Raw genomic sequence first — 10,323 nt, 5'->3', positions numbered from 1 at the left:
CTAAAATCAAATTAAGTTATTTCTCTTAATTTGTTACAAAGTTATTTCTCAATTCTGCATTTGTACGTTTTGTGTGGCCTTTACATCTCAAAATTTAATGGCCTCTTACTATGACCATATACATATAATCTTCGGTCCATGTTTAATCGAAATCGAGCTGTATGTTTTGCTGTAATCCTGATGACTAACAAACAAAGGCAATAACAATACCTCTCTTCCACTTTGTTGGCAGAAGTCAATATAAATTGGATTTATCTATGAATGATCCAAGTTACACAAAAAAGTGAGCTGGTTTTCACGTCATGCTGACTCACAGACAACACAAAGGAAATAGAGTTTTGTTAATATGTCCTGTTTTTAAAGATGTAGCCATATTGTTAAGGACATAAAAGAAGGTTTGTCTGTTATCCAGCTTAAATTTAGATAATCCACCTACCCCACGCACGCCTTGTTTAATGGCTGCCTATGGTGTGCTAAAATCCAATATTTGATGTACTTATGCAATAAGAAAATTGACATATGTAGTATTCTAAAATTTATTTCAATTTCATTAAACACGAACACATAAAAAAACCCGAAGTAGCTTACAAGAAGTTCACTGATTTCACTTTTAACGGATACTTTCAGACACTTTTGAATAATTTGTAATTTATAAATTGAAAGAGGAAGGTACCGGGTGTTTCATTGAAATTTGATTACTAATTAAAACAATAATTAATTAAGGTTGAGTCCTTGAAATTAATTCATATTTCGAGTTATTAAAGCATAAACAATTATTTATAAAACAAACAAAACTTGATCTCTCTAACTTATGTACAAGTCGAGAAAATGACATTTGAACCTGATCCACAAATTTCCATTCGCCCACTCAAAGCAGTTGGGCGTCTACGTCTTCAACAATTCCGAAACGGAGGGAAGGTAGAATGGCTCTATCAAAAAGCCACAACAGCCCAGGCCAATTTCCTCAAGTCCATGCAAGAGATCTCGGGGTCTCACACCAGACTATCTAGACAATTATCAAAAAAGTGGGTGGAAAGAGCGTCTGAGGGTGGAAAGGCCACTTTTGACACAAGCAATGAAAAAAACTCATCTCTATCGGTTAAAGACATTTTTGAGTTCATTTGGACTTTTTTTTTTAATACTTTGGGCCCTCTAAGGCCCTGATGCAAAACCCATCGACTACACTTTTTGGTTACGTGTCGAGGAGTAGGTCTGCAGTGTCGTCATAGAGACACCGAGTCCCTCAAAGACACTGTCAGCCAGCACTTGGATACCATAACAGAGGACTATATCCGCAGCGATTGCCCGGTCTTCCACCACCGCCTGGAAGCCATCATTGCTGCTAAGGGTGGCTACATTAATGATTAAGAGAGCTCCGAAATACATCTACATATTTATTGAATTAATTTTGTTGAAATTATATCTTGTTAAAAATTCAAAGTGTTTCGTTTTTAAAGTAATAGTCGGTATAAGGAATTGAAATTGGTCAAGACAAAAAGCATTTCATTTGGGGGATTCATTTCTACTGTGGATGCCCCTGAGATGATAATATAATACATGGACAACTCCAACTCTGGAGGGAGACATTTAAATATCATATTTCCCCACTGTTTAATTTAAACTAGTATCCCCTATTCCTTCTGTTTTCCAAAAATACCTTCAAAACAACGATAGGAGATTGGCTCAATTGACTTCAATTTAATATAAAAAGTAAAAACTACAGTAAGTACATCGCACTTACTGTTTTCTCGGTCTTTATTTAGAACTGAATACTTTCAGTCTCGGTCCAGTCCAGTTCATTCCTGCATTTCAGTCCTAAAACTTACCAAGTTAGGTCCTTAATGACGTTCCTCAACTTTATTTCTTCTTCTTTTTTGAATTAGTTCTAGTACGACAGTATTAAGGACCGGTCCTCAGACCGGACTGGACCAAATAAATAAGAAGCGACGCAAAACTAATCACCTATCCCTAATAACTTATTTTTGGGTAGGTAGAAAGCCTTTTGAGAGTACATATATGTAAACGAAGCAAGGATTACTACAAGGTCGAAAAAGTTCCTAATTTCAAACTATGCACAGAGCAAAATCTACGAAAAAATATTATTGAATGACCTTGCATTAATATGCTAATATATTCTTTGAAGCATGAATGTACATACACGTTCTGTACAAGTTGCGATGCCTCTACAGAGGCGTCAGCAGAAATATATTGAGGTGGGGGGTGATTTTTTTGGAAAAAACAAAAAATGTTTAATTTGTGGACTAAAGCCCACCACCTGCAGACGCCCCTTCTGTACAAAGTTGTAACTTGTATAAATAGATTGTACAAGTTACCATTTGTACGTCTTATACAATTATCTTATCACTCATTTAAATCCTAAGAATTATTCATTGATGTTATCATTTCATTTTAATCTATTCAAACTACGCATTTAATATGTACTTGTCGGAATACCCGGTATTCCCGGAATTATTAAGTGTCGTCGAACAGACAAATTTTGGCTAAAAATGTAAGATATAACTATCCAACAAATTCGCAGTGTTACTTGCAGTTTTTTATGAGCACACTCACACGTAGTTACTCAATACATAGATATTCTCGCCTCAAAGAATAACAATAAGAGTAAGAAAAAAAATTAATATGACGTTATAACTGATGAGCTTGGGATCACTCAAGTCTATAGAGCACTATCCAGCTGATTGTTAACAACACATGCTCGATGCTACAAGAAAAACGCATGCAAGATTTCATTCCTATGAATATATTCTTATTTTCAGATCAAAAATATGAATATGATATACATCAGGGACCATTATATACAGTGTAGCCTGTATACATGTCAAATGCTACATTGTCATTTCTTAGATCAAAAATGATTGTTTTTCATTCCAACATTCGTGTATTCCACAGGCCACAGAATACGTCTTAATAATTAGTATAAAATTAAACGCCATTTAAATATATTGACCATCTATGGAACATTTAAGATTGCATTATCCAATCACAAAACAAGTTCACTCTAGATTCTTCATCTCATGTTTGAGTAGCAACTTGTACAAAATCCCAACTTTTACACAAGAATCATTCACACGAGGGGGGGTTTGAAAAGTATCCGACCTCAATGCGAAGATGGCATCCCTCGTAAAAAAAAAACAACAATCACGTCTATCTAGCATCTGTTGACAGGTACTCATCAAAGTTTCAGCCAGTTTGGACCTATAGTTGTTATGTAACAGTCGTTTGAGTGACTTAACAGACATATAAAGGCTGATTGGGTTAAAATTTGACGCGTCTAAGTCAATCCAACTCCTCGAAGTAATTGAACCAAAAGCAAAAAGTATCTCGTAAACGATTATTTTGCCGAGAAAAGTACTGAGTGCTATTTGAACAGTCTACAGAGATGGGAGAATCAATGGAAGAGGTGTGAAGTGATACAATGAGAATATATATATAAAAAAAATATATAAAAATGTTTGATATCTTTGTTAGGCCGGAAAATTTTCAGACCACTCTCGTAGATATTACGTACAAAATTACAATATGAAAACAATTTTAGAATATGATTCAGGTTTTATGTGAAACAAGATTGAACAAACGTATGTAAATTTGCATCATGATAATAGATATTCATCAGAGACCTTGAAATTCCGATTGTGTAAGAGTGCTACTGTATGAATAGATAATATGAAGTGTTCTGTCTACTTGAACATAATACTCGGCGCGTTGACCTTAAGTCTTTTAATGATGAAAGACGATGTTGACGAATCAAGTTGCAACAGGGTAGAAGAGTGGTTTTTACAGTGAGTAAATACATAATACGTATTTCTCAAGGTCGTGTGTACCCTTTATAGGCACCTTTTTTTGTTGACATACTTCAGGGCATCCACAAGATTATATCATATATTTCTTTTTTTTAGTGGGGGTCTTGGTTTTAGTAATTTTTTTAAAAATTCGAAAAATTACAATTTTTCACAAAAATAAATTTTTTCGGAAAAAAAATTCAAAAATTTATAGCTATTCTCAAGACATGAAATTTTTTGGAAAATAATTTCAAAAATTCACAGTTCTTTACAAAAATGACCTTTTTTGAAAAAAAAATTTATGAAATTAAATTTCTAATGGAAAATTTTTGAAAAAAAAAATCCAAAATCTACAGCTAATCACAAAAATAAAAAATTGGAAAAAATATTTCAAAAATCCATAGCTATTCACAAAAAATTAAACTTTTTGGAAAATAATCTAATAAATTAAATTTCAAATATAAAATTTTTTGGAGTTAAATTCCAAAAATTTATAGTTATTCATACAAAATTTCAAAAATACCAAACCTGTTCAAAAAAATGAAATTGTGTGTAAAAAAAAAATCTAAAATTAAACTTCATATAAAAAAATTTTAAATAAAATTTCAAAAATCTACAATTTCTCACATATGATTAAACTTTTCAGGAAAAAATTTGAAAAATTTGATTAAATTTCCAATAATTAATCTTTTGAAAAATAAAATAAAATATTAAATTATTTAACAAGAATCAAAAATTAATAATTTGGGGCCCCTGTACTTTCGTACTTTTCCCTACCTTTATCTAAAGACATTTTTCTTCATCATATGAATTTAGTCGTAATAGATTGGAACCTGCGTAGTAGTACACAATATCAGCTAGTGCAGTGTTTCCCAACCCGGATTCCAAAAGAGATTACATCTTCTATATTAATAAAGCAAAATTTGTCTGTCTTTATATATGAAAAAGAGTCTCCGGGTACACTGTTTATATTGTCTCATGATAAACATCAAAACCATATTTTCATTAGTGATGGGACGATTAATCGCCAGTTTTTTTCTGGAATGGGTAAAAATAATTAATTTGTAATTCTAATTCTTATTTATTATTATGGATTCCTGGTATTGAACTATTTATTACTTTTCTAAATTTTGAAAAAAATAAAAAAAAATAACCCCATCCCAAAAGAAATTAAGAAAGTTTGGCTTATTACAAGAAAATTTAATATTTGAAACTTCTTTTCAAAAAATGTGAGATTTGAAATTTAATTTGATTTTTCAAATTTGTTTTCCAAAAATTTTATTTCCGTGAATATCTATTATTATATTATAAATTTATCTACAAAAAATATAATATTATTTTTTTTTTTTTTTGTAGAGATTTTATATAAGAAATTTAATTTTTAAATATTTTTTTTTTAATTTATTTTTGTGATAACAGTTGTTTGAAAAAAATTTAAATATCAAATTATGTATTTTTTTTAAAATTTTATTTTGCAAATTTGTTTTTTTTTTTAATTTTATATTTTTTTTTAAATATTTTTATCCAAAAGCTAAACCCCCTTTCCCCTCAATATAATTCTGTGTACCCCCCTGATTGCAAAATGTTTTTTTACTATTATTTCAAATATTAAAGAATGGGCATCGGGAATTTTTACTAGAAACTCATCGGAATCGGGATATTTTTTGGAATTGTCCCATCACTAATTTTTATCTAAGAAATAACAATGTAGGCCTAATAATAAAATAGTGCAGGCTTGTGCATATTTCATCGAACGTGTATACAGTTTGCACTTGTATATAGTGCTGGCGTCTCAAAAAATAAGTATATCAATAAGAAATTAACTAAATTCATTACAATCAAAAAATCTATGGGCAAAATAAAAAATTGTTCAAAAGTACAAATAAGTTTGGTTTGATTTTTTTCAGGGGCAAAAAAAGTTATGTACAATAGAATATTGGATTCGTATATAAATAAAGTTTGTAGAAATTTGTCTGGAAATTCGTTTGCATATAAATTTGACACATTAAAGTTGATGTTTTTATATAAAATATCTGTCATTTTCTGTTTAATTTTATTCTCTTATTTTTTTCATCCAACGTCAATTTTCAATTTTTAAGAAAAAATGCCACAAAACGATGTATTTTGTCCATAACAATACAATGACATATTTTCAATTTAAGGAACATTTTATTACATAATTTGTAGAACATTTGCAGAAATGAACCAGTAATCAAGGGTGTGACAAAAATACAAAATGGACTTCTCATCTAGACAAATTTTTCCCTGAATACATGTTACTATTTACTATGTTATTTTATGTTTTAACACCATTTTTTTTAATCCATAAAAATTAATATATTATAATACTCGATGGCACTGAAGGGGTTTAACATAAATAAATTGGTTATAACTTTTTTAATATAGCAAATTTCAACGTTATTTTTTTACATATTATAGATATCATTTATTACATACTAATTCAATCCTTTCAAAAAATTGTCAAAATCGAGTAATCACAAGTTATGAACCAGTGATGTTATGATCAATCAATCCTTACAAGTTTGTATAAACCTAAAAAATAAAGAAGAAGTACAAACTATTCTCGTGCATGAAAGATCTTTAAAGTTGTGTCACTAAAATAATTCAACTTGTAAACTGAGATCGTAATAGATATGAAGATTGTATGTAGTATCTGTAAAAACAGTGATTATAAACTTTTTCATCACTGTGGAGCTAATTGCCTTATTGGGGGAAGAGAATCAACTAAATTTTGAAACAAATCAGAGGCGTCCGCAGGAGGTGGGCTGGAGAGAATGTACCCTCCCTAATTAAGTAATTTTTGCTCATTACTATATCTTTTTGGGGTAGGATAAAAAAAAATTACCCCCCAAAATAGGAATAACTTTTTTTTAAAAGATTTATTTTCATAAAAAAGACAATGTTGCCAAATGATACAGCAGACCCAAAAATATAACATTTGAAATTTTTATCTAAGAAATTTAATTTCTTTTAAATCGCTATAGATTTTAAAAAATTTACCCAAAAAGTGTAATTTTTTGTATATAGCTGTAGATTTTTGAATTTTTTTTTCCAAAAAATTAAATTTTTGAAATATCTTTCTAAAAAATTTAATTTATAGTGAACACACTGGATTTTTGAATTTTTTTTCCAAAAAAATTGATATTTGAATTTTTTTTTGAATAGCTGTAGATTCTTGTAAATTTTTTATTTATTTTTAAAAAAATTTCGAAAAATTTATTTTTGTGAATTGCTCTGGATTTTTTGAAATTTTTTTCCAAAAAATTTATATTTAAAATTTAATTATTCGTTTTTTTTTGAAAAAAAAAATCCAAAATTCCAGCTTCCGGATTTCTTTAATAAAATTTTTTTAAATAAAAAAGTTTATAAATCACTTTTTTTTAAATATCTTTTTGATCACGTTTAAAAAACACATTTTAATTTGACGTATTTTTTTATGAAAAACATTTTTTAATTACGTTGATAACATCACAGACACCAAAACGTTGCATTTTAGAGCCTTAGTTGGGGGAAACTATCCAGCTAGATTGTCATCATCAATTGCTTTATGAACAATTCTGAAAGATTGGGAAATGATTTTTTTTTATTGTATTTCCGATATTAAATGATATTATATACGCAGATAAATAAAAGAGGCCCATCTAGTTATTACAAAATACAATCCCTTATTTTCTTAAGGGCCATTTTGACGTCTTTAGACTGTTATTAAATCCATGTCAGGGGCGTTGGTAGGATTATATAGACGTTGAATGGGGTTGCTTTTAAGATTTTTTTCAAAAAATAAATCCAAAAATTAAGATATTTTGAAGAAAAAAGTTGAAGAAGTAATTTTTTTTGAAAAACAAAACTCAAAAGTTATTCACAAATAGTTAAATTTTTTGAATTTTAATTTCAAAATTAAATTTTTTCGAATTTTTTTTTTTTTAAATTCACAGTTATTCAAAAAAATTAAATTTTTTGAAAAAATATTTCAAAAATCTACAACCATTGACAAAAAATGAAATTTTTACACAAGAATTTCAGAAATAAAATTTTAAATTTTTTGAAAAAATATTTCACTTTAATAAATTTTCTCGTAATAAGCAAAGAGTCCTTAATTTGTGAAGGGCTACAGCCCCTCCATCCCACCACTTGCGGACGCCCCTGCATATAGTTTATTGTCTTATACTTTGTAGGTATAGTATAATCCACAGATGTACAAAATATGTTCGTATCTTTTAAAAAGGAAAGGAAAATTTGAGGCGTGGTTCAGTACTACTTAAAATACTTGCTAAGGATGAAAAAAAAAACTTACAGTGTTATCATCACTTCTCGATTATGTCAATAGTTGAAAATAAGGATTCAGATGTACATTGAACCTTGGGGACTGTGTAAATGATATCAATAACAATTAGATAGATACCTTCAATGACAGAGTATAATTCTTTATGACGGAGTATGACTTACTACGTTTCTACGAACAAAGAAAAAAATAGCCAGAGAATGGGGTTTATATAGTTGTGAGCAAGAACATGCTATAATGTAATATGCTAGACAGAGGTGGTTGGGTAGCTATGCAAGGACTGGCTGGAGGGGATGTATAACCCCCCACCCCCCAAAAAAAAAATAATAATAATGTTTTTTACTATAAAATATAATTTTTCAATTTTTTTTTCAAAAATTTTTATTTCCTATGAATAGCTATAAATTTTTTTAAATTTTTCTCCCAAAATTTTAATATTTAAAATCTTTTATATCAATTTTTTTCCCCGTAAAATTTATTTTTTTGTGAACAGTATGGATTTTTGAAATTTAGATTATTTTCTTTGGATTTTTGAAAAAAAATTTCCAAAAAAATTAATATTTGAAATTGAATTTTTGATTTTTTTTTTTGTAAAATTATTTTTTAGAATAGCTGTGGAATTTTTTTTGAAATTTTTTCCGAAAAATTTTAATATTTGAATTTTTCTTCACAAAAATTAAAATTTTTGTGAACAGCTGTGGATTTTTAAAATTATTCCCATTAAATTAAATTTTTTCATAATAGCTTGTTTAATTTTGAAATTTTTTTATAATAGCTTGTTTAATTTTGAAATTTTTTTATAATAGCTTGTTTAATTTTGAAATTTTTTTATAATAGCTTGTTTAATTTTGAAATTTTTTTCTAATATTAAAAAATATTATAATTTTTCTTCCAAAAAATTTGAGACAAGCCCCCAAAATATATATATATATATGTATATATCATCTGTCGACGCCCCTGCTATGTAAATGTTAATGTAGGGATTGCAACTACGCATAAAATACGCAAAATCTCTTAATGAGAGGAAATCCCTGTAATATGATTATTAAAAGAAGAAGACTCGTCGAGAGTGAGAGAGACCTAGTAGCACTTCCAGCAAGACACACAGAAGAAAGAGAGAGGAAAAAGTGGGAGAGTTGAGTGCTAGTTCGCTTTTTTGCGTCAAACTACTGACAACACAAAGAGTTTTTTAATAAATAAAATCATTCTGGCGTAATAGGGTGGGAGAACACGCTGCTGCGTGTCTATTGTTGTCCGCGTGTTGTCTGTATGAAGTTAGTTCTGAAACCCGCCCGAATCTCACGAAGGGGGCAACAACACAGTAGTAAGACGGGAACTGATGAAGACAACATCCTTTATTTTTCCCTTAAATTTTGACAACAATGATCCTTAGTTGTTGTACAGTCTTTGTGGATTGCTAGCCAAGAGTGTTTATCAAGGTTAACGACTAATAATAATATATTTTTTAATTTGGAAATTTGTATGCTATTTTAGAGTTCAAATTCAAATATTCTTCATACATAAATAGTTTTACAATAGAAACAACAACCTAAAATTAATGGAATAATGTCCTCAAAATATAATCACCAAGCATATGATTCTACAACCATGATGGTCGTCCAACCCTCCTTCCCCTTCGAAATTCAAAATGGCATGGGCTCAGTTACCTCTTATGTTCCGTCTGGTCCTTCTTCAAAGAAAGCTCCTGTTGAAAATCTAAGTGATCAACTTCAAAGATCTTTGTCCTTAAATGAAAACAAAAAGGAAATGAGCCCTCCTTCTCGAGGGACGCAATGCGACCCTATATATATGAGCACAATGGCATCTCATTTCACTCCTCAACAGAACATGGATCGATGTTCCTGCCAAAGATGGTACTGAACATGGTTCTTCTTTATCCTTCTCAAATTATGTTGCTTCGATATTGACCTAGAATCAAAATTATTATTTTTTTTGAATTGTTTTTACACACTTAATGTGTCTATAAAATAAAATATAGCCAAAGCATGGATAATGTTCTCGCATCCCTTCGGAAACTTGCATATGGACACTAGTGACTATCCTGATTGTGGCTCTCCCAATGCACATTCCTTTTGATATTTCTGCACCAACGATCGTAGCTGCAATCCCTTCCAATATCCTCGTTGATGAGGATATAATATATTGTCTTCGTCTTGATTTGGATTTTAAATTACTTTAATTCTGGATTTATTGATATTA

General features: G+C 29.4%; 1 long non-coding RNA gene across 1 annotated transcript; it reads left to right on the top strand.

Moving 5' to 3' along the window:
- The first annotated feature begins 8,890 nt into the window (after positions 1 to 8,890).
- On the top strand, positions 8,891 to 10,051 carry LOC121125356 (uncharacterized). The gene is made up of 2 exons (XR_005866635.2): positions 8,891 to 9,530; positions 9,598 to 10,051. It is a non-coding gene; the product is annotated as an uncharacterized lncRNA (long non-coding RNA).
- The last annotated feature ends 272 nt before the right edge of the window (positions 10,052 to 10,323 follow it).

Source organism: Lepeophtheirus salmonis, chromosome 10 (genome assembly GCF_016086655.4).
Source record: "Lepeophtheirus salmonis chromosome 10, UVic_Lsal_1.4, whole genome shotgun sequence".
Classification (NCBI taxonomy): Eukaryota; Metazoa; Arthropoda; class Copepoda; order Siphonostomatoida; family Caligidae; genus Lepeophtheirus; species Lepeophtheirus salmonis.
The sequence above is the reverse complement of the archived record's forward strand: the minus strand, read 5'-3'. Positions and strand labels throughout refer to the sequence as shown.